At 46.4% G+C, this 25,806-nt stretch overlaps 1 protein-coding gene across 2 annotated transcripts in view; it reads right to left on the reverse strand.

Moving 5' to 3' along the window:
* Positions 1-25,806, reverse strand: part of TRIM2 (tripartite motif containing 2) — a 150,540-nt gene that overhangs the window by 90,012 nt on the left and 34,722 nt on the right. The window contains exon 1 of one of the 2 annotated variants that reach the window (XM_056562536.1): positions 15,761-15,843. The exons of the other annotated variant lie outside the window; for it this stretch is intronic. The gene's annotated coding sequence lies outside the window, so the exon portion shown is untranslated. Of the gene's footprint in view, positions 1-15,760; positions 15,844-25,806 lie in introns of those variants that run through there. 2 annotated transcript variants of the gene reach the window in all.

A 25,806-nucleotide genomic window follows, 5' to 3' on the forward strand; every position in this document is an offset into this window, starting at 1 on the left:
CCCTACCTACAATGGAGACCCCTTCACCTTGAGGGATTTCAAAGAGAGGATCCAGAGTTTGTTTGTCTTTTACTCTTTCCCTCCTAACCAACAGGTGTAACTGCTCACAGGACAACTCCAGGGACCAGCGTAAGAGGAAGTCCACACCTGGCCAGCCTCCGAGAAAGCGACTGTAGAGCAGATCTTTGAAGGACTGTAACAGGTATTTGAGTCACACTCTCCATCAGAGATAAGTTTCCGGCTGTCTGAAGGGCAACAAAAGCCAGGTGAGAACTTGAGAGCATATGCCATAGCCCTACAGAATGCCCTAGACACTGTCCAAAAAATAAACGGTATAACTCCCAAGCAGGGCTACAAGGTGTTAATGGACAGATTTATTGATGGGGCTCATAATAAGTAGGACAAAGCCCAGCTGAGAATGTTAGCGGTCCACAACCCCAACATGTAATTTGCCACTTACAAAAGACTGGCTATCCAAGTGATTGAGTCCGGGACTGAGTTAGAGGAAGTTTGTACACCCCTTACACCCGGTATAGCCAGACTTATACCACCCCCGTCACCAGCCCCTGCCCCAATATCATCTACTTTGCCAGCCACTGCAGACTCAGATTTACAGAGTGTTAGGCAGGACAATGAACAACTAAGGATGTGAAGGAGCTTGGCACCCCGGCCGCCCCACCTGACCATGAACCGCCTCTGCCTAGGATGCTTATCCATTGCCAAGGATCGAGGAGTCACTCATCACCCTCAGGTCGGCTGCTTACTTCTCCACCCTGGACTTAACCAGTGGATATTGGCAAGTGCCCATGGCCATAGAGGATCGAGAGAAGACAGTCTTTGTGACACCCATGGGACTGTTCGAGTTTTAAAGTATGCCGTTTGGGCTGTGCAGTGCCCCTGCTATGTTCCAGCATCTGATGGAAAGGTGCCTGGGCCATATGAATTTTCAAAGTGTCCTATTGTACCTGGATGATGTCATTGTGTATTCCAGGAACACCTCAACCACCTGTCGGACGTCCTTCAAGTCCTAAACAAGCATGGATTGAAGATAAAACTGTCAAAGTGTCATTTGCTCAAACCTCAAGTCCATTATTTGGGTCATGTTGACAGTGCAGAGGGAGTCCAGCCCAATCCTGAAAAGGTGGAAGTTGTCATGAACTGGCACACCCCGCGCACGGTGAAAGATGTCAGGAGCTTCCTGAGATTTGCCGGCTACTACCGCCGCTTCATTCCACACTTCGCCCAAATTGCAGAACCCTTCACAGCTCTCCTATGGGGTAGGAGAACTACAATGGAAGACTACCTATTCAATGGGCCGAAGAGCAAGAGACAGCGTTCCGAGCTCTTAATCGTCTGCTGACAGAACCACCCATCTTGGCGTTTCCACACTACAGTCAGCTGTTCCGGCTGTATACTGATGCAAGTTTTGAAGGTCTGGGAGCTGTCCTGTCCCAAGTCAAGGAAGGGCAAGAGCGAGTAATTGCCTATGCCAGTCGTAACCCGGGGGGGGGGGGGGGGGCAGAGAAGAACAAGGCAAATTACAGCTCATTCAAGTTGGAACTTCTAGCCCTTTTGTGGGCCGTGACCAAAAAGTCCAAAGACTATTTGGCTGCCACGCCAATGACTATCTACACGGATAATAACCCATTGGCCCACCTGAACACTGCCAAGTTGGGTGCCATCGAGCAGCGTTGGGCTTCAAGGTTAGCCAATTACATTTTCCCCATCAAGTACAGAAGCGGCAAGTCGAATGTCAATGCCGACGTACTGTCTAGGATGACCCCCGGCAGAGAACCACCTGTCGAAGACGTGTGGGAAGACGTGGAGATGCCCCCATTCTACCAACGGTTCGTGAACCAGAATGTTGTGACTGCCCTCATGGACGGTGAACCAAGGTCCAAAATGGTTAAAGAAGACCTATACACCTGGAAGACTCTTCAGGACAAAAGTCGAGTCATGGGGGATCTGTTGGACTACCTTCTGGCGAAAAAGGTACCAACCCGTCTACGCTGGTCCCAGTGTGACTACGAGCTGAAACGTCTGTACACAAACAGCTGCTTCCTCTGTCACCACAAAGAACTGTTGTACCGAAATTCTTTGGATCCGGTCTCTGGTGATCGACTTCATCAGATTCTGGTTCCCTGAAGAGATGCGGCGATAGTCCTCAACGCATACCACGATCAGTCGGGACACTTTGGAGTCCACAAGACCTAAGCTACTGTCAGGCGAAGATTCTATTGGTTCGGAATGTGGAGTGACATTGAGAAATGGTGCAATGAATGTGCTGTCTGTAACGTCACCAAGCACATGTGCAAGGATGCAAGAGCACCCCTCCATTTCTTGCAGGCATGGAATTGACACAGCTCTTGAAAAAGGTTGGGCCTCGAAGGCCGTTCCACAGTCCGTCAGGACAGACTCTGGGCACCCAAGGGTTTGCACCCAATTGGAGTAGAACATCTGGGCCACTGTCTTGGCTGTGAGGTCTTTAACAGATATGACAATCCATTTAGAATAGTGATCCACCATGGTGAGAGCATAAGTGTACCTGGACCGGGTAGGAGACAACTTGACATGGCCTAACCAGTTGGTCGCGCTAGACCATGTCAAGTTGTCTCCTACCCGGCCCAGGTACACTTATGCTCTCACCATGGTGGATCACTATTCTAAATGGATTGTCGTTGTATCTGTTAAAGACCTCACAGCTAAGACAGCGGCTCAGATGTTCTACTCCAATTGGATGCAAACCCTTGGGTGCCCAGAGTTTGTCCTGACGGACTGTGGAACGGCCTTCGAGGCCCAACTTTTTCAAGAGCTGTGTCAATTCCATGCCTGCAAGAAACTCCGGACTACTGCTTACCACCTCCAGGGGAATGGGCTCTGTGAGCGCATAAATCAGGTCATTATCCACATGTTGTGAGCAGCCTTTTTGTCAAGACAAGAAGAGTGGGCCCCAACTGCTGCCTGAACTATTAGAGACCTATAATAACACAGTCCACATTGTTCTACGGGGTACACCCCTTTCTACTTGATGATGGGGCGACATGGGCAGCTGCCTAAAGACCGAACATTTGGGCTTCAAGCCCCGTTCAACAACTCTCTGCAAGCCTCCCTGGAGTGGGTCTCTGACCATCAGAGAAGAATCCAAGAGGCCAAAGAAATTGTCAGCAAGAAGATGGGCGAAGCCCAGCAGAGACAACAGGAGGACTATGACCGTCATGCTTCTGCCAAACCACTTCAATTGGGTGTCTGGCTGCGGAAGTTTCCAAGGACCCACAAGTTAGACTCTATCTGGCAGACAGGTGACGGCCATACCCTATCCGAAATCTGATGTTTACAAAGTACAAAAGTTGTTCAACAAAACCGAATCAAGTTATGTCTGAAAGAAGATCTGCCAGTGCTCCCAGCATCACCTCCTCCAGCTGTCAGACCTGCGAGAGAGTAGATTTCCCCATGTTTTCTCAAACCCAGCCTGCAATCTTCTGTGTCTCACCAGCACCAGGGCTGGTTCAACCAACTCTAGTCTCTACACCACTACCAGTCTTGTCACCATTGGCTCCGGTCTATACACCAGTCTCTAGAGAACCAACTCTGTCTCCAGCCTCTCCAGTGCAGATGCCAGCGACTCTGGGCCCTACCAGTCCTGAACTAATACCAGCTCCTTAGTTCGCTGAGGACAAAGCAGCTGCGGCCTCGGAAGTTCCAAGAGGTCCAGAAGTTGCAAGAGTACTAGATTCCCCCGAGGTGGTGTTGTGTAAATCCCAAAGGTCTACTCAAGGACAGCTTCCCACTAGATATAGGAACTAAAAACAGTATCACACATAGTCCAACTAATTTAGTCAGTCTATATAATATATAATATATATATATATATATATAAGTTAGACAAAATGCTTAGTTAGGTCTGTATCCAACATGTACATTTTCAGCCCATATTGTCGAAATGTTTATATGTATCTAACATTTTTCCTGTCCCCGTGTACAGGGTGCTCTCCTGGCCAGAGGTTTCCCCTGCAACTTAAGTAGAGCACATAGAGTGACAGAAATGCTGTATATAGAGGTAACAAGAATATGTTGTATAAAACATGTATAGAGTTCTGGCGAGAAGTGTTTTAGTACCGAAGGGCCCCAGTAGCTAAGGCATTGGGTAAATAGCCTCCTGCAGCCCAATCTGCAATTTATGTGTTTCAGTGTCTAAGGTATGTTACCAATGCAGTTGCAAGTATAATAAATCACACATGTTTACCAATTTATTTCTCAAAAGAGCATGTATGGACATTTCTAAAGTGCTACATGGACTTATCCCCTGTTGTTATTAACTATTCAGACCTGTGAAGGACATTTTATAAAAATATGCCCCAGGATCTGTCACTAGGCCCCAGTGGCCACTTCTATTTGTCCGCCCTCCAAGACTGGGTGCCGTGGACGGCTGTATTCAAGAGGGGGAGTTTGTGGTGGCCCAGTACGGGAGGTGTTATCCCATACCCTTGCTGCTCTGTTAGGCAGCCTCCCTACAGTGTCCCATGAGCCCCCTTGCGTCTGTCCCCCCATGTAAATATGTTTCTAATGTTTGATACCGTGTAATGTGTTCAGAAAGCGTTGTCACTTTGTCTGTGTACCATGTGACTTGTCATGTAAATGTTACCCAGGAGGTACTAGTGACCAGGTGATCCCAGGGTGACCTATGGGCTCCATGCTAGTTTCCCCATATAAGCTCTGGGTGGAACTCTCTCTCTCTTTCCTTACAAGTCTTTGCTGAGGTCAAGTCGAGTCCCAGAGAGTATCCAGAGTCATAGGAGGCCTCAAGTCCAGTCTGCAGCCACATGAAGCTACAAGTAAGCCGCAGTCTCAGTATTGTCAGTCATCAGTGAAGTCAAGTCAGTCACAGTCACCATTTGCCAAGTCAACGTGGTCTGCATTTAATTGACCACATCTACTACAAATCCCAGCAAGCCCTTAAGGTCTCTGAGTCACTGGTCACCTCCGTGGGCCCTGGATGAACTGTATAGACTTTACCATCCGTCTACACTCAGTAAAGCTACCGTTATTTGTAACTTGGTGTCAGAGTCATTATTGCCCCCGTACCTAGCCCAAGATCTGGCAGTATACCTTCGGGTGAATTCAAGGATATACCAAGCCCTGGCGTCACGAATACAAGGGGTTATTGCCATCTGCCCCTAGGGTAATTCCATCTTCCCTCATCACACCCCGCTATCACACAGCACTATGGATGGGTTTTGCAGTTCATGCTGCTTAAAAGAAATCTGCAAAAAATCCACCCATGAAATAACCTGCAATATTGATTTTCAACACATAATGTGGATTTCCTGCGGTGTTGTGGACAGATAAGCTAATATCCTTAAAAGGGTATTCCAGGATTTTAAATTTTTTTTTAGCCCATGAAAACAAGCTGTAACCCAGTGTAATATGCTTCTATTACTACCATGCACCGCTTGGTACTTTATTCAAATTTCCCTCAACCCTAACCAGTCTCCCTGTCCCAGCCACTGAAAAGCACCCTACAGCAGGATGCTGCCACCACCATGCTGTACTGTAGTGCTGGTATTGGGCAGGTGATAAGCAGAGCCTAGTTTCCACAGTCTGGAAGGCCACAGCACATTGTGTACTGTGGTCTCTTCATTGTTTACCATGCAGAGCACCATACATTTCTTAGTGGCTGTATCGGGTATTGCAGGCTGTGCCGGGTACCTCAGCTCAATCTCTTCAAACTACAAGGCAAAGCCACTACAAAATGTATTAACAATGCCAGGTAATGTGGCTCCAGTGCTAGTCATAAATCTGATAATGATGACCTATAGTAGGCTGTCACAGAAAACACCTCTAAAAGGGATGAACAGAGACATTAGAAAGTATATACTGTTTATACTATAAGCACATACCCACCAAAATCCAAATACAGCACCATAAAATTATCTAAAAGAACCTCTATGGGATCATACCTCCATACCATGGCATATAATGGAAAATGCCAGAATTAATTTTCACTCACAGCTTAAGGCAGTATGGACCCAGGAGTAGCCTATAGTTTATATCTATAAAATGAGTGCAGAGAAGTAGTAACTTTATAGGGATCACAATAGGCCACAGGAAAAGGTGAAGGGAGCGCCCTCATCAAGAATACAGTGGATTCATAACTACCAGTCTGTTGCTTCTTAGTGATATTATTTGCTGCTTGGTATAACTGCCACATTGATCTGTCATCTGATTATCCTGCCCTATGTAAGGGCAGCATAGTGTGGGGGCAGGAATAAAGTGAACACATAGGCCCTTATTTACTAAGAGTGTTGTGTAGGTTTCTTTGTGGGTTTTAATTCCCTACAATTTATTTTCCACAGTATTTACTAAGGTTTCCCTACATTTTCCACTTTCCCTACTGTCACGATCACACCCTATCGGTCCAGCCAAGACATTGGAGAGAGTGTGATGGTGCAAGGGTTAAAGCCGCCAGACCTCTGGGTATCCACTACTAGTCCCAGCAAGTCACCAAATTAACCCTTAGATAAACGTGTTTTACCAGAGCCTCCTTCAGAAAGGTGAGCTCCTATATTTAGAGATCAAAGACCAGAGCTGATTAATTAAACATTTAATCTGATAAAAGGTATCACGGTGCTGACTATATAAAAATACAGAAACAAATTGTTACGCCGAGCGCTCTGGGTCCCTGCTCCTCCCCGAAGCGCTCGCGGCGTTTCTCTCCCTGCAGCGCCCCGGTCAGACCCGCTGACCGGGAGCGCTGCACTGACATTGCCGGCGGGGATGCGATTCGCATAGCTCGCGAATCGCATCCCAAGTCACTCACCTGTCCCGGTCCCCGGCTGTCATGCTCTGGCACACGCGCCAGCTCTCTGAGATTTAAAGGGCCAGTGCACCAATGATGGTGCCTGGCCCAATCACCCTAATTAGTTTCCACCTGCTCCCTGGCTATATGACCTCACTTCCCCTGCACTTCCTTGCCAGATCTTGTTGCCTTGTGCCTAGAGAAAGCTACTCTGTGTTTACCACTACTGTGTTCCTGACCTTCTGCTATCACCATTGACTACGAACCTTGCCGCCTGCCCCGACCTTCTGCTACGTCTGACTTTGCTCTTGTCTACTCCCTTGTACCGTGCTTATCTCAGCAGTCAGAGAGGTTGAGCCGTTGCCAGTGGATACGACCTGGTTGCTACCGCCGCTGCAAGACCATCCCGCTTTGCGGCGGGCTCTGGTGAATACCAGTAGCAACTTAGAACCGGTCCACCGACACGGTCCACGCCAATCCCTCTCTGGCACAGAGGATCCACCTCCAGCCTGCCGAATCGTGACACAAATGACATAAAGTTACAAAAATATATAAAAGAGTTTAGCAAGGCAAGTTCAGAAAACAAAAGATGAAGTTCTTACAGCATGATGATTTAGCAGTCCATGAGTGAGTGAGAGTGCTGTTCTTAGGATGGTCTTGTCAGCTTGTTGCACAGCATTGAACAACCAACTTTTAGTCTAGCATTGTTTAAATATCATATCTGCTCTCTTGTGAGGGAGACTCCATTCCCCCCTCCCCTCTGATCCCACCAGGGGGTCTTCTCTCTACCTGACCCCTTATCTCTTTGATTATATGATGAGACCAGAATGCATGACTTCAAAGGAGATACAAACAGCCAGACCCCCAATAAAATGCAATACACAAAACACAGTCTGAATGACCCCTCACCCATGTCTTAGTTTATACACAGATATAATTTATAATACACATATAGGATTTTAATAATCAGGCCTTGGGCCTGACACCTACATTTTTCTTTTTTTTTTTTCTTTTTTACACATGCTCTGATCTGTAGGGTTTTCCTCAGCTGAAATCCACCACATTTTATGTGGAAACCTTAGTAAATATGTTGGGATTTTGTGAAAATGTCGGAAAAACGCCCCTTTTTGGTGACCACGCCCCGTTTCCTGGTGGTCACGCCCCCTTTTCGGGTTTTCTAAGCAAAATGGAGAGTTAGTCGGGTTTTTTCATTTCTGGCGCAAAGTCTGGCACAGACAGAATCTGGTGCACAACCCGACAAAACATGTCAGGTGTTACGCCGAGCGCTCCGGGTCCCCGCTCCTCCCCGGAGCGCTCGCTTCACTCCCTCCGCTGCAGCGCTCCGGTCACGTCCTCTGACCCGGGGCGCTGCGATCCTGCTGCCAGCCGGGATGCGATTCGCGATGCGGGTAGCGCCCGCTCGCGATGCGCACCCCGGCTCCCCTACCTGACTCGCTCCCCGTCTGTTCTGTCCCGGCGCGCGCGGCCCCGCTCCCTAGGGCGCGCGCGCGCCGGGTCTCTGCGATTTAAAGGGCCACTGCGCCGCTGATTGGCGCAGTGGTTCCAATTAGGGTTTTCACCTGTGCACTTCCCTATATTACCTCACTTCCCTTGCACTCCCTTGCCGGATCTTGTTGCCTTAGTGCCAGTGAAAGCGTTCCTTGTGTGTTCCTTGCCTGTGTTTCCAGACCTTCTGCCGTTGCCCCTGACTACGATCCTTGCTGCCTGCCCCGACCTTCTGCTACGTCCGACCTTGCTTCTGCCTACTCCCTTGTACCGCGCCTATCTTCAGCAGCCAGAGAGGTGAGCCGTTGCTAGTGGATACGACCTGGTCACTACCGCCGCAGCAAGACCATCCCGCTTTGCGGCGGGCTCTGGTGAAAACCAGTAGTGGCTTAGAACCGGTCCACTAGCACGGTCCACGCCAATCCCTCTCTGGCACAGAGGGTCCACTACCTGCCAGCCGGCATCGTGACAGTAGATCCGGCCATGGATCCCGCTGAAGTTCCTCTGCCAGTTGTCGCTGACCTCACCACGGTGGTCGCCCAGCAGTCACAACAGATAGCGCAACAAGGCCAACAGCTGTCTCAACTGACCGTTATGCTACAACAGTTGCTACCACAGCTTCAGCAGTCATCTCCTCCGCCAGCTCCTGCACCTCCTCCGCAGCGAGTGGCCGCTCCTGGGATACGCTTATCCTTGCCGGATAAATTTGATGGGGACTCTAAGTTTTGCCGTGGCTTTCTTTCCCAATGTTCCCTGCATCTGGAGATGATGTCGGACCTGTTTCCCACTGAAAGGTCTAAGGTGGCTTTCGTAGTCAGTCTTCTGTCCGGAAAAGCCCTGTCATGGGCCACACCGCTCTGGGACCGCAATGACCCCGTCACTGCCTCTGTACACTCCTTCTTCTCGGAAATCCGAAGTGTCTTTGAGGAACCTGCCCGAGCCTCTTCTGCTGAGACTGCCCTGTTGAACCTGGTCCAGGGTAATTCTTCCGTTGGCGAGTATGCCGTACAATTCCGTACACTTGCTTCAGAATTGTCCTGGAATAATGAGGCCCTCTGCGCGACCTTCAAAAAAGGCCTATCCAGCAACATTAAAGATGTTCTGGCCGCACGAGAAATTCCTGCTAATCTACATGAACTTATTCACCTAGCCACTCGCATTGACATGCGTTTTTCTGAAAGGCGTCAGGAACTCCGCCAAGATATGGACTCTGTTCGCACGAGGCGTTTCGTCTCCTCGGCTCCTCTCTCCTCTGGTCCCCTGCAATCTGTTCCTGTGCCTCCCGCCGTGGAGGCTATGCAGGTCGACCGGTCTCGCCTGACACCTCAAGAGAGGACACGACGCCGTATGGAGAACCTCTGCCTGTACTGTGCTAGTACCGAACACTTCCTGAGGGATTGTCCTATCCGTCCTCCCCGCCTGGAAAGACGTACGCTGACTCCGCACAAAGGTGAGACAGTCCTTGATGTCTACTCTGCTTCTCCACGTCTTACTGTGCCTGTGCGGATGTCTGCCTCTGCCTTCTCCTTCTCTACAGTGGCCTTCTTGGACTCTGGATCTGCAGGAAATTTTATTTTGGCCTCTCTCGTCAACAGGTTCAACATCCCAGTGACCAGTCTCGCCAGACCCCTCTACATCAATTGTGTAAATAATGAAAGACTGGACTGTACCATACGTTTCCGCACGGAGCCCCTTCTTATGAGCATCGGATCTCATCATGAGAGGATTGAACTTTTGGTCCTCCCCAATTGCACCTCGGAGATTCTTCTTGGACTTCCCTGGCTTCAACTTCATTCCCCAACCCTGGATTGGTCCACTGGGGAGATCAAGAGTTGGGGGTCCTCTTGTTCCAAGAACTGTCTAAAACCGGTTCCCAGTAACCCTTGCCGTAACTCTGTGGTTCCTCCAGTAACCGGTCTCCCTAAGGCCTATATGGACTTCGCGGATGTTTTCTGCAAAAAACAAGCTGAGACTCTACCTCCTCACAGGCCTTATGATTGCCCTATCGACCTCCTCCCGGGTACTACTCCACCCCGGGGCAGAATTTATCCTCTCTCTGCCCCAGAGACTCTTGCCATGTCCGAATACGTCCAGGAGAATCTAAAAAAGGGCTTTATCCGTAAATCCTCCTCTCCTGCCGGAGCCGGATTTTTCTTTGTGTCCAAAAAAGATGGCTCCCTACGTCCTTGCATTGACTACCGCGGTCTTAATAAAATCACGGTTAAGAACCGCTACCCCTTACCCCTCATCTCTGAACTCTTTGATCGCCTCCAAGGTGCCCACATCTTCACTAAATTGGACTTAAGAGGCGCCTATAACCTCATCCGCATCAGAGAGGGGGACGAGTGGAAAACGGCATTTAACACCAGAGATGGACACTTTGAGTATCTGGTCATGCCCTTTGGACTGTGCAATGCCCCTGCCGTCTTCCAAGACTTTGTCAATGAAATTTTTCGTGATCTGTTATACTCCTGTGTTGTGGTATATCTGGACGATATCCTAATTTTTTCTGCCAATCTAGAAGAACACCGCCTGCATGTCCGTATGGTTCTTCAGAGACTTCGTGACAACCAACTCTATGCCAAAATTGAGAAATGTCTGTTTGAATGCCAATCTCTTCCTTTTCTAGGATATTTGGTCTCTGGCCAGGGACTACAGATGGATCCAGACAAACTCTCTGCCGTCTTAAATTGGCCACGCCCCTCCGGACTCCGTGCTATCCAACGCTTTTTGGGGTTCGCCAATTATTACAGGCAATTTATTCCACATTTTTCTACCATTGTGGCTCCTATCGTGGCTTTAACCAAGAAAAATGCTGATCCCAAGTCCTGGCCTCCTCAAGCAGAAGACTCCTTTAAACGACTCAAGTCTGCCTTTTTTTCGGCTCCCGTGCTCTCCAGACCTGACCCTTCCAAACCCTTCCTATTGGAGGTTGATGCCTCCTCAGTAGGAGCTGGAGCTGTTCTTCTACAAAAAAATCCTTCCGGGCATGCTGTCACTTGTGGTTTTTTCTCTAGGACCTTCTCTCCAGCGGAGAGGAACTACTCCATCGGGGATCGAGAGCTTCTAGCCATTAAATTAGCACTTGAGGAATGGAGGCATCTGCTGGAGGGATCAAGATTTCCTGTTATTATCTACACCGACCACAAGAACCTCTCCTACCTCCAGTCGGCCCAACGGCTGAATCCTCGCCAGGCCCGGTGGTCTCTGTTCTTTGCCCGATTTAATTTTGAGATTCACTTTCGTCCTGCCGATAAGAACATTAGGGCCGATGCTCTCTCTCGTTCCTCGGATGCCTCAGAAGTTGATCTCCCTCCGCAACACATCATTCCACCTGACTGCCTGATCTCCACTTCTCCTGCCTCCATCAGGCAGACTCCTCCAGGAAAGACCTTTGTTTCTCCACGCCAACGCCTCGGAATCCTCAAATGGGGTCACTCCTCCCATCTCGCAGGTCATGCGGGCATCAAGAAATCTGTGCAACTCATCTCCCGCTTCTATTGGTGGCCGGATCTACTGTCACGATGCCGGCTGGCAGGTAGTGGACCCTCTGTGCCAGAGAGGGATTGGCGTGGACCGTGCTAGTGGACCGGTTCTAAGCCACTACTGGTTTTCACCAGAGCCCGCCGCAAAGCGGGATGGTCTTGCTGCGGCGGTAGTGACCAGGTCGTATCCACTAGCAACGGCTCACCTCTCTGGCTGCTGAAGATAGGCGCGGTACAAGGGAGTAGGCAGAAGCAAGGTCGGACGTAGCAGAAGGTCGGGGCAGGCAGCAAGGATCGTAGTCAGGGGCAACGGCAGAAGGTCTGGAAACACAGGCAAGGAACACACAAGGAACGCTTTCACTGGCACTAAGGCAACAAGATCCGGCAAGGGAGTGCAAGGGAAGTGAGGTAATATAGGGAAGTGCACAGGTGAAAACCCTAATTGGAACCACTGCGCCAATCAGCGGCGCAGTGGCCCTTTAAATCGCAGAGACCCGGCGCGCGCGCGCCCTAGGGAGCGGGGCCGCGCGCGCCGGGACAGAACAGACGGGGAGCGAGTCAGGTAGGGGAGCCGGGGTGCGCATCGCGAGCGGGCGCTACCCGCATCGCGAATCGCATCCCGGCTGGCAGCAGGATCGCAGCGCCCCGGGTCAGAGGACGTGACCGGAGCGCTGCAGCGGAGGGAGTGAAGCGAGCGCTCCGGGGAGGAGCGGGGACCCGGAGCGCTCGGCGTAACATCAGGTTTGCAATAGTAAATGAAGGCCATAGTTTAAGGGTACGTTCACACGGCAGAATGTCAGTGCGGAATTCCACATAAATATTCCGCACAGACATTCCACAGCAGCATTTGATTTCAATGGGATTCTGCTGCTTTGTTCACACTGCAGAATTTCCGCGGCAACATCTGCCATGGAAATCCTGATTCTGATGTCCGCAAAAACATTGAACCTGTTCAGATTTTGGATTTCGCTCCATAATGCATTGCCATCTATGAGACTGCGCATTTCCGAACGTCCTGGCACTGGCATGTTTTGCCATATACTTCTGTCTGTGGAATGTCTGCATGGAAACTTTCTGTGCGGACATTCCACCACGTGAACATAGCCTTAGGGTCCAGTATATTTATGAGGAGAGCGCTTCCCATCTATCTCAGGGGATTGATGGCTGGCTGCTGTTTATCTGCATACAAATTATTTTATTCTTTTTAACTTTTTCCATGCATATAGATAGTAAAATAGCTAGGGCCTCCTGGTATAGAGTGAATTGGTTAATATGATATTAATTGCAATTGCCTGACTACCCCTGGAAACAGTAAGAAAGATTAAAACAGAGATTTGCTACACACAAAACATAAATGAAAAGAACTGGAAACAAACAGCAATCATTTTCCCACCCTTTCTAACCCACAATGAGTCTATTGTACCCATGGATCATAAATCTCTGTTGTATCATGCAAACCTTACATTCTGGGGTTAGACGGTCAATTTAGGGTCCACAGATTCATGGAGCAATACCAGCATCATTTATTTCTTCCAAAATGTTATTGCACAAGTGAATGAATATGCCATTGAAATGGGGATGAAAAACAGGTGACCTTTAAATTAAGATGATCCATTGAAAACTAGAAGCTGACATTTATGGGGTGAGCCAAGTGGACATTCTGTATGAGTTCAGCTATAGCTAATTCGATGTGCATGTCATTAGAAATGTTCCTTCAAAGGATATGGTTTATTAGTGGGAACTGTTATTTTCAGTAGAGATGAGCGAATTTACAGTAAATTTGATTCGTCACGAACTTCTCGGCTCGGCAGTTGATAACTTTTCCTGCATAAATTAGTTCAGCTTTCAGGAGCTCCGGTGGGCTTGAAAAGGTGGATACAGTCCTAGGAGACTGTTTCCTAGGACTGTATCCACCTTTTCCAGCCCACCGGAGCACCTGAAAGCTGAACTAATTTATGCAGGAAAAGTCATCAACTGCCGAGCTGAGAAGTTTGTGACGAATCGAATTTACTGTAAGTTCACTCATCTCTAATTTTCATCTTACGTACTGACATATTGCATTATTATTATTATGCTCAGCTTGCCATTAAAGGGGTACTCCCGTGGAAAACTTTTTTTTTTTTTTCATCAACTGGTGCCAGAAAGTTAAACAGATTTGTAAATTACTTCTATTAAAAAAATCTTAATCCTTCCAGTACTTTTTAGGGGCTATATACTACAGAGGAAATGCTTTACTTTTTAGAGTTCTCTGATGTCATGACCCCAGTGCTCTCTGCTGACCTCTGCTGTCCATTTTAGGAACTGTCCAGAGCACATATGTTGGCTATGGGGATTTTCTCCTGCTCTGGACAGTTCCTAAAATGGACAGCAGAGATCAGCAGAGAGCACTGTGGTCATGACATCAGAGAAATCTAAAAAGTAAAGCATTTCCTCTGTAGTATATAGCCCCTAAAAAGTACTGGAAGGATTAAGATTTTTTAATAGAAGTCATTTACAAATCTGTTTAACTTTCTGGCACCAGTTGATTTAAAAAAAAATTTAAGCGTAGGGTCACACTAGCGCGTGAGCAGCAGAAAGTCCATGAATTATGTTACTTGAACTCAATGGGGGAGATTTATCAAAACCTGTGTAGAGGAAGAGCGGTGCAGTTGCCCATAGCAACCAATCAGATTGCTTCTTTCATTTTTCACAGGTCTCTTTAAAAATGAAAGAAGCAATCTGATTGGTTGCCATGGGCAACTGCACCACTCTTCCTCTACACAGTTTTTGATAAATCTCCCCCATAATGGGTTGCAATGTAATTAGCTTGTTGAATTTCCATGGATGCCATAGGTGTGACCCTACAATTAAATGGCAAGCTTATCATAATAATAATAATAATAATAATAATAATTCCCTGTTGCATAAAATTGCAGTTTCAACATAACCCTATGGGGAATTGAATTGAATCCGGCTTGTAATATTCACAAACATTGCATTACAGAAATTGTGGTTGTCAGACATCACACATGCACAAGCAAAATCCTGCAACCTCTAAGACCTACATATAGATCAGTGGTCTTCAACCTGCGGACCTCCAGATGTTGCAAAACTACAACTCCCAGCATGCCCGGACAGCCTTCGGCTGTCCGGGCATGCTGGGAGTTGTAGTTTTGCAACATCTGGAGGTCCGCAGGTTGAAGACCACTGATAGAGACAATATCACACTGTACTCCAGGCTAAAGGTATGTTCACACAGCATAAAAACTGCTGGTAAAAATTATGATATGCGCACATTTCCAGCTCTAATCAGATTTTTTTGCGGTCAAATTTTTTGCCATTTATAAACGAAAATGCGCGAAAGATAAAATACCCCAGCAAATTCTTAGCCAGTGTGAACATACCGATAGAAAGTGAACCATTCTCTGCTCTTGTACTGCTACATAAGCATTATAGGAAAGCAGTGACCATGAATAGGGGGCCACATTGGTTGTCACCCAGCCTATGCAGAAAAAAAGAGGAGTCCAAGTAAGGACAGAGTAAAAGTTTTAATAGTCTGACAACGCAAGGACTACAATTTACATATTTGTATGTATTTGCTGGCAAATACTGCTTATGTCTATAACCACATTTATAATAGTTATTATTGACAGCCATAGACATTACTGCATGTGGTCCTAGTAATTCACGCACAGTACGCAGGAAATCCCCCACCCTGCCCCTTACATCAGCACTTACGGCATTGAGGAAAGGTGACAGAAAAAGTGTGATCAGTATAGTATCATTCAGAAGAGTATTCCAAAACAAAATCCTATACAGCATTGGAAATCTACCTACCTAATACATAGCGCGTGAGCGGAGGAAATTCTACATGGAAATGTAGCAATATAAATAGTGCCGTCCTGTAACAGCTGTTAGGGATATCTATGAATGGAAAGTCAGATCATTACATAACAATGCATTGTGTGCCAGTACAGCAGACAGAGTTACTCACTGGTACTCCATGGCTTCATCCAATCATGTGCATCTCAAATACCCAGTGATTTGAGTCCTGCAATAGATCAGCCCCAATGTCCTCATTCAGCTGCAGAGTGAAAGGCTCCTCTCAGCACAACCTCAAACAGCTTGTCAGCTCCAGCCAGGGAGGAGGGTGGTGCAGGGGATGAGGGGAACGTCAGCCAATGATCGGCTCCTTCTGCCTGCCTTGTGCCATGCCATTCCACTACTCATCTTTCTTAGAAAGTGCCTTTGGCGGAAGCAGTGCTAATGTTACAGCCTATCTGCAATAATCGCTGTGCATAGCTGATACAAACTTATTGATTCTATTGACACTTGTTATGATAATCATAAATAATAGGTAGAAATGTTCATCAATGTATCCACAAAACAGTTAAATGTGTAAAGAAGGTGAGAGCAATATGTGATGGGGGCATATATTGTGTGGTTTGTAGTAGTAAAAGATGAAAAGCGGCACTCACCAATAGCAGAAATATTCTTCTTTAATCTTCAATTATTGTGCTTAAAGGGTAGCTCCGCCCATCCTTTTTTTCCCCCTGCCTATTGCCCATCTCTCCCTAACCCCCTCCCTGCTTTAATTTTTTTTTTACTATATAAAAAGTGCCTTTTTGTCTGCCTGGTAGTGTGCTCACTGCCAGGCAGACTTCCCCAGCAGGCAGACGTCACTGATGCCTGCTGGGATGGGTCAACTTCTGCCCTTAGTTCATCTACACAGGGTGCCTCCAGCTGTTTCACCACTACAACTCACAGCTTGCCCTGACATCTATTGGCTGTCAGGGCATGCTGGTAGTTGTAGTGGTGAAACAGCTGGAGGCACCCTGTGCACCCGAAAACAATAAATTTTCTATGGCCGCGGCGCTAACTACCACCCCCCATCCCCCTCCCTGATCCCGACATACCCAAGTGCTGCATCCTGCAGCAGCGCCGCATATATGCCGGGAGGCGGGTGAGGCCAGAGAGCCAATTCGCTCTCAGCGCTCGCTTCCGCCTGTCTGATTGACAGGCAGGGAGCGAGCGCAGGCTGATTGAATAAGGACGGCATCGGTCCAAATTCATGCGTGACGTCACGCCAGCCTGCAGCCGGCCACTAGGAGGGAGACCCCTTGTGGCCGGTTTCCAAATGTAAAATAAACTAATTTTATGTGAAAAAAAATAGATCTATATTAGAGATATGTTGTAGTACATGAGTAATACAACATTTAAAAAAAATGATTGGTGACAGTGCCCATTTAAAACAAACAAAGCAGGGATTAACACAGATGGCAGGGGCGAATGCCCCTACCATCTGTTTTACTCCCTGCTTTGTTTTATGCACCATAATTGAAGATTAAAGATGAATATGTTTGCCATTGGTGAGTGCAGCTTGTCATCTTTTACTACTAGTTGCTATATTGCTACACAAAGCTGAGCACCATTGGCTTAGTGGGATACAGTTACTGATCTCGTGTTTGTTGACCATTTCACTAGGTGTGAACAGTGACTGACTATGCAGTGCCTAAATGTGATATTGTTTGGTTTGAATTGGCAAGATGAACTCAACTTTACTGAGAATTCCCACAATTTTGCATCTAGCACAGGTGAAGCATGTAAAATACAGAAATCCACAGCAATTTGCAGAAAACTTTGCATGGCTTTTGCAACGTGATTCTCCACTGCACTGCAACTAAAGTAATCCACCTAACAAGGTGTTCCTAAAGCACAATATGCCACTGTTTTTGGGGTAGGCCCTTTGATAAATATGCCCTATTGTAATTTATTAATTTGCATTATTAGGTGTTACGCATCTTATAATAGTGTTAGACTATCTAAGATGCCAGTGACAGCAGGAACTGACTGAAGCTTGTTCTCCGCCTCATTTGAATATATGCCCACGCAATACAATAAACTGAACATGTGCAATCTGCCAGTTTCTTTTCTAAGTAGCTGTGTTGTACTTATCAGCTCCGCGCATTCAGATCCCAAAGCTGTATCAGCAAAGAACACTGTGCTGGTGCCTATTGCGTAAACTAGCTGTATCATTCAGGAGCTAGATAGAGGTTTTATGTTACAACAATCAATGAATTTTGGAAAATCCTCAGATGATTTAGTCCTTTTTTACCAAAGTCAATGTTTGTGTTATACACTGACTTAGGGTATAATCAGATGTAACAGTGAAGATGCAGTAATAGTGCAAAATGCAGAAATTAGCAGTACAACCACATGCTTTTTGTGCAGCACAGTTCACCCTTTGGCTTTGTGCCCACACAGTGGGCTTCGTTTACTAAAAGTGTTGGGTTTTTACTAGTCGGAAAAGTTGTTTCAGACATGCAGGATCCCTCTCTATTTACTATTGGGAAAAGTCGGGAACATTTTCTGACCAGGTTTTTCTAGGTGGATATTTCCAGCCATTTACCCACAGGATTTTCTGTGAATTCAATAGTAAACCGGTCGGGTTGTGAAACCACTCCCCTTTTTCTGGCCGGCGATGCCCCGTTGCAGCAGACCACGCCCCCTTTGAGGCTTTTCACAGTGCAATGTCGGGTTTGGCAGATTTTCCAGGCGCACACTGTCGCACACTGGCGCAGACATGTCGCAGACACTCTGCGCCAAAATAACCAGACAAAAACTGGTCGATTTCAGCTTAGTAAATGAGGAATAAATGACCAGTATTTGCAGCCTCAAAATGGTGGAAATTTATCATAGCCAGTGTAGGTGCACAGATGTTATACAAAGGTTTTGATGGTGTAGTTGGAGAGAACATAAACCAAATTTAATAAATGGTGCAGGGCATGTGATAAATATGGTGCTAGTACACATTTTTGTGATATTTCACTTCAGAACACTTTGTATGATTCCTCAAAAAAAAATTTCCCACGCGTACAATTTTTTGAAACTGTCTACTGCAAGTATTGGAAGCCAGGTTTGGGCTTGTGTATGTTTGTACGACAAATCTGTGACTTTTTGAGAAAGGACGCATCCCATAAATCTCTTACCACTGCAAAGTAGACAAGCAAAAGTGTGTGCATTTAAGTCAAAATCACTTTAGCAAGAAGACGCACACTTTTTGCGTATATGCGACAAAATTGTAACACATTTACAACAAATAAGCAGTGCAAACAGCTTAATAAATGTCTACCACAGAATTAACAGCCTCAAAAAAACAATTTTACAGGCAAAATGAGTGTTATACTTTCAGACATTTTTTTTGCATTCTGGTCTTTTTTTTTTTAAATGTTACTCAGTACCTAATCCTGACCTTTTATCGCCTATATATATATATATATATATATATATATATATATATATTATTATTTTTTTAATTTTTTTTTTCATAAAGAAAAAATATCTCTCTTTTCGTCAGCTCAGTGTTAGAAATTTTCTCAGGGGAAGGGGGTGTGGGGTGTGTCCCTCCCTTGCTTCCTTGTCCATGACTCCTCTTTTGTCCATGACACTTGGACAAGCCTGATGCTGCTGCAGGACTAGTTAGTGCCTCAGTAGGTATGTGGATCCCTATAAGACTAAGTTTCCAGTTGTTTTTTTTTCTGGCAGTTTTTGCAGTTTTTGAGCCAAAATCAGAAGTGGATCCATTAGGGAGGAGAAGTATAACTCCTTCCTTTATATGTCCTATTACTTTTGAATACACTTCTGGCTTTGGCTCAAAAACTGCTGTGGCAATTTTCCAAAAACTGCCAGAAAAAAACTAAAACAAGTGGAAACTTAGCCTTAGTGGGATTTTCAGGAGCAGTTTTCTTTATTAAATAGGCACTGTCAGATATAAAAACTTACTAATATGTTGTACATCTTTGCAAAACAATAGTTTTTCTACTTCTTTAAAACATTATACTTTATACTTCTTTAAAACATTTTCACATTTTACTAAAGAAAACTGCCTTTGAAAATCCCACCACTAGGGGTCCCCATATCTCCTGGCACACAGATGAGTCTCACAGCAGCATGATCGTGTCCAAGGGTCATAGACACAAGATGGCTGATTGACAAGGCTGCAGGAGAAACACAGCCTGCAGCAACACTGCTGAAACACAGAGTTCTACCAAACATGTGCCTCCAGCTGTTGCAACACTACAACTCCAAGCATACCTGGGCATGCTGGGAGTTGTAAGTACACAGCTAAAGGCAACACTGCTGTAAAAAGAGTTATCCAAACACTGTTGCCCAACTATTCCAAAACTACAAGTCTCAGCATTACAGGACTGCCTAAGGATGACACATATGAATGACATAGGAAGAGCTAAGTTATAAACATACCATATTGTCTTTGGTCGTAGAGTGCAGGCAATCTCCAATAATCATTGAGTGTGTTTGTGTGTGTGTTTGTGTGCACAGCATAGATCCAGAGAGGAAAGGGTTACAGAGCAGGGCTGCCAGGCTCGCTCCCCAGACCAGTGAGTCAGCAGAGTGAGGGAGGAGGAGGAGTCATCACAGTGCAGGCAAGAGAAGGACCCTCCCTCTCCCTTTTCCTACAGAAAATGCTAATATTCAATTTGCAACACAGAAAGTTGTTTATTTTTTTACAATTTACATCTCAAAATGATTCTAAAAATAAGTGTGTGTGTGGGCCTAGCCTAAATACTGTGTATATATATATATATATATATATATATATATATATATATATAATGTGGTAAAGGCTGTTGTGATCTCCAACTACTCCCATTATTCTCTTAGTGGGCACTTCATGCAACCCTTTTCTTAAAGGGGTACTCCAGCACCAAGACATCTTATCCACTATCCATAGTCGTGACGTCATGATACTCCATCCCCGTGGTCGGGAGGCATAAGACTTGGAGCCTCCAGCGCTTCCTGCAGTGCTAACAGGTGGGTGCTGCATGCTAGATTGCAGGGGGTCCCCAGAGGCGGTCCTTTGGATAGGGGATAAGAATTCCTAGTGCCGGATTACCCCTTTAAAGGGCCTCCTACTTACCCTAAATGTTTAGAGGTCCCCTCAGTAGTTTAAATTTATTGAGGTGTCTGGTCCAGTGTCTGAATTTATTTGTGTTGCTATAGAGGCTGGGGATGTATGCAGAAGCTAGAGGCCAAAAATGCAGGGAACTCTGCAGGAGTCAAGAGATTTTGCCATTGTAGCCAAAAAGAGAACATCTCCAATCAAATAAGACAAAAAAAGACAAAAAACTAAACAAAAACCAATATTAGTTTCTGTATTGATTGGGTACATTTCAGCATCCATGCTGTGTAGTTGGCCACATGTTTTTGTGTAGCTTTTGATGAAGGTGTCATTTTTTCTGCTGACCTGTGTGCTGTTTAGGCACTTCATAAGAAGACACAGAAGCAACATATTAAACTAATGAGCAAGTTCCATATAAATGAATCTAAATGCCTGCATTGCAGCTAATGAAAGAGCATGTGGTTGCGTTGTGACCTGCAAGTTGTTGTAAGTGTGACTCCTACCTGGGTGTAGCAACATGTTGGTTATAATGCAACCACATTCTAATCCATTAGGTGGGATGCAGGCAGTGCAAACACAGCAATCTTTGGACTTAAAGGGGTACTCCGCCCCTAGACATCTAATCCCCTATCCAAAGCATAAGGGATAAGATGTCTGATCGCGAGGGTCCCGCCGCTGGGGACCCCCATGATCTCCCTACTGCACCAGGCGTTCGTTTAAAGCATCAGGTGCAGCGCCGGAGGCTCGTGACGTCACGGTCATGCCCCACTCTTGACGTCCTGGCCACGCCCCCTCAATGCAAGTCTATGGGAGGGGGCATGGCGGCCTTCACGCCTCCTCCCATAGACTTGCATTTAGGGGCCACGTGACATCGCGAGTAGGGCATGGCCGTGACCTCACAAGCCTCTGCCCCCATTGCCAGTCATCCGGCATGGAGCAAAGTTCGCTCTGTGCACCGGATGTCTGGGGTGCCGCAGCCGAGTTCGTGGGGGTCCCCAGTGGTAGGACCCCCACGTTCAGACATCTTATCCAGGTGGGATGCAAGCAGTGCAACACAGCAATCTTTGGACTTAATCTTTGGACTTAAACACAGCAATCTTTGGTACTCCACCCCCAGACATCTTATCCCCTATCCAAAGGATAGGGAATAAGATGTCTGATCGTGGGGGTCCTGCCGCTGGGGACCTCCATAATCTCCTTACTGCACCTGGTGTTAGTTTAGAGTGTCGGGTGAAGGTCCGGAGGCTCGTGATGGTCACGCCTTTTCCCATAGACTTGCATCGAGGGGGTGTGGCCTTGATGTCGCGAGCCTCGGCCCCGCATCGCCAGTCATCCGGCATGGAGCAAAATTCGCTCCATCCATCAGATGTTTGGAGTGCCGCAGCCGCCATTGCTGGGGTCCCCAGCGGTGGGACCCCCGTGTTCAGACATCTTATCCCCTAGCCTTTGGATATCATGTGGACTTCATGTGGCCTGGCCTGCATGGAGACTTTTAATGTGACACAGCTTACTGATTTTAACTATGGAGATAAAGCTACCCTACAAAGCCTGAGTGCATTCATGTGGAGCACAGCTGTCACTCGATCAAGTTAAAATCGATTGGCGGTAATTGGCCTGAATGACAAATGGATGTTACTATTCTCCTTGTCAATAGAAGGTATACTGTCAGCAATAAAGACAGCCCATTTACTAAGAGAATGGTTCCAGTTCTTCCTGTGACTGTGTATGATCAGTGCTGTAGACTCTTGTACAGGCTGCACCATGATAATACTTTGTAGCCATACTATCTGACTAGTATATGGTCTATGTATGTTGGTATGTTTTTCCTGCATCACTACAGTAATTTTTTTGCAGTATTATTGGAGAAAATGAATTGGGTATTTGACTTATAGGGCTGCTTTTCTTAGTCCTAGTCTGGCCCTGTGTCTAATAAATGTTGTCCTTAATTCTTTCATGCCAAGCGCACAATTTTTTATTTGTGCCCTGGAAACTACAAACTACTATTTTGATGTAGAAATGCCTATGCAGACATTCAGGAAACAGTCAGTGACATAAAAGAACTTAAAAGCATTGTTATAAAATAGTTAAATAAGCTTGTGGCCATTCAAAAGACAAAGCTGTCCTTCAAATGTTTATAAAATACTACACTCTGGGAAATGACAAGAAATACAGGCAAAATAAACAAAAACAGTTTAAAACATGGAATGTACTAAAACATGTACTGATGATGCATGTTGTGTATGGAGACGTATTTTAGGAAGTGCTCCTTTAGCACCTACTTATTTTGTTTTCCTGAATAAAGTTGGCATATAGTATACTGCGGTGGGCATGTTTCAGTATGGCACATCATTGCTGCGGAGACCAGCAGGGACCATGGGTTATTTGTTATTTTAGCACACTTGCAGACAACATTTTCTTTTTTTTTTTAAAGAGGTTTTCCCAGAATACATACAGGAATTTACGTGCACTACTGTAGTAGATGTAAACAATGACATTGGCTAACCCTCAAAACTGATGTTAAAATTGAGACATTAGCCAGTATATCCTTATATGAAGAACATACCTGAGCCTGCACACCAACGCCAAGGTTTCTCAAGTGGCATGGGACCTAACACTAAACCTACCTGTGCATGATAAGCAAAACCAGGGGCCAGTGGGCATTTACAGCAGCATTAGGTCCGACACAGCCTCCTCCCAGGTTGCCTCCAGAGTGGCTGGGCACACATACAATGGGAGGAGAGAGGCAGACTATAAGTCCCACCCAAGTTGGCTAATATAGTTGCCGGCCTCACATGTGAACCTTAATGCTGCCTCGAAAGTGTTCAAGGCGCATTACATATGGAGTTTACACACCTCCAAATATAAAATGTAAACAACAACAAAGACGTGGTCTCAAATGGCTGGAGGTGCTCAACCCTAAATGCAGTTGTGCATTTATGCTGGGGGAGCAGATCTTGCCCTTGTGGTCTGTTGCTAGGGGCGATCCCCAGCATAAAAATGCATACAATGGGGGATGTGTGCAGCAGATTACAAGTGCCACAATAGGCAGACTAGAAGTGCTACACCAGATATCAGCCAACTTGGGTGGGGCTTAGAGTCTTCCTCCCTCCTCCCCTTGTATGTGTGCCCAGCCACACTGGAGGCAACCTGGGAGGAGGCTGTGAGTCGGCCTAATGCTGCCGTAATTGCCCACTGGCCCCTGGTATTGCTTATCACGCACAGGTAGGTTAGTGTTAGGTCCCATGCCACTTGAGAAACCTAGGCGTTGGTGTGCAGGCTCAGGTATGTCCTTCATCTAAGGATATACTGGCGAATGTCTCAATTTGGACATCAGTGTTGAGGGTTAGCCAATGTCATTGTATACATCTACCACAGTAGTGCACCCATATTCCTGTATTATTCTAATTGTTACACATCCACACCGTCTACCTGGTGTAGGATCCTATTGTGGCACTTGTAGTCTGCTGCAGGCATTGTATGCATTTTTATGCTGGGGATTGCCCCTAGTAACAGACCACAAGGGCAGGATCTGCTCCCCCAGTATAAATGCACATTTGCATTTGGGGTTGAGTACCTCCTGCCATTTGAGACATCGCCTTTGTTGTTGTTTAAATTTCCTATAATACAGTAGACACTTATGACATGTGTGGACTGATAGGCGGGACCTCACACTATTCCAGATGCTCACCTCATTGACTCCTTGCCTTAAAATCCTTTATCAAAATGAGATTCCTAGAGCTTTCTGCCATGTTTTCCTTTGCTTTGTTCATTCACGTAATGTTTTCACAACCTCTCCTGTGGGACTCATTTAATTAAAAGGTATTAAATAACAATAAGGAATTGTTCAATTATATTTATCTTTGTCTTTTAGATACAATATGACTGCTGCTTTAGAACTTACACTATTCAAAAAAATAAAGGGAACACTTTGGCCCTCATTTACTAAGAGTGTTGTGTGGGTTTCTTTGTGGGTTTTAATTTCCTACAATTTATTTTCCATGGTATTTACTAAAGTTTCCCTATATTTTCCCCTTTCCCTACACTTTGCTTATTTTTTTTACACCTGCTCTGATCTGTCTGGTTTTCCTCAGCTCAAATCCTCAACATTTTATGTGGAAACCTTAGTAAATATGTTGGGTTTTTGTGAAAATGTCGGGAACACGCCCATGTTCAGAGACCACGCCCCTTTCCCCAGCCACCACGCCCCTTTTTTCGGGTTTTCATAGCAAAATGGAGAGTTAGTCGGGGTTTTTTCAATTCTGGCGCAAATTCTGACACAAGATCTGGTGCAGACAGAATTTCTGCTGCAAAGCGAAAGAATCTGGTGCACAACCCGACAAAACATGTCGGGTTTGCAATAGTAAATGAGGGCCAATGTAACTCCAAGTCAATCACACTTCTGTGAAATCACACTGTCCACTCAGGAAGCAACACTGCAGGTGGTGACCACAGACCACTTCTCAGTTCCTATGCTTCCTTGCTGATGTTTTGGTTACTTTTGAATGCTGGCGGTGCTTTCACTCTAGTGGTAGCATGACATGGAGTTTACAACCCACACAAGTGGCTCAGGTAGTGCAGCTCATCCAGGATGGCACATCAATGTGAGCTGTGGCAAGAAGGTTTGCTGTGTCTGTCAATGTAGTGTCCAGAGCATGGAGGCACTACCAGGAGACAGGCCAGTACATCAGGAGATGTGGAGGAAGCCGTAGGAGGGCAACAACCCAGCAGCAGGACCGCTGCCTTTACCTTTGTGCAAGAAGGAGCAGAGGAGCACTGCCAGAGGCCTGCAAAATGACCTCCAACAGGACACAAATGTGCATGTGTCCACTCACACAGTCGGAAACAGACTCCATGAGGGGGGTTTGAGGGCCCGACGTACACAGGTGGGGGTTGTGCACAACCCAACAAAGTGCAGGACGTTTGGCATTTGCCAGAGAACACCAAGATTGGCAAATTCACCACTGGCGCCCTGTGCTCTTCACAGATGAAAGCAGGTTCACACTGGGCACATGTGACAGATGTGACAGAGTCTGGAGACACCGTGGAGAACGTTCTGCTGCCTGCAACATCCTCCAGCATGACTGGTTTGGTGGTGGGTCAGTAATAGTGTGGGGTGGCAT

The sequence above is a fragment of the Hyla sarda genome, chromosome 1, assembly GCF_029499605.1.
Source record: "Hyla sarda isolate aHylSar1 chromosome 1, aHylSar1.hap1, whole genome shotgun sequence".
Classification (NCBI taxonomy): Eukaryota; Metazoa; Chordata; class Amphibia; order Anura; family Hylidae; genus Hyla; species Hyla sarda.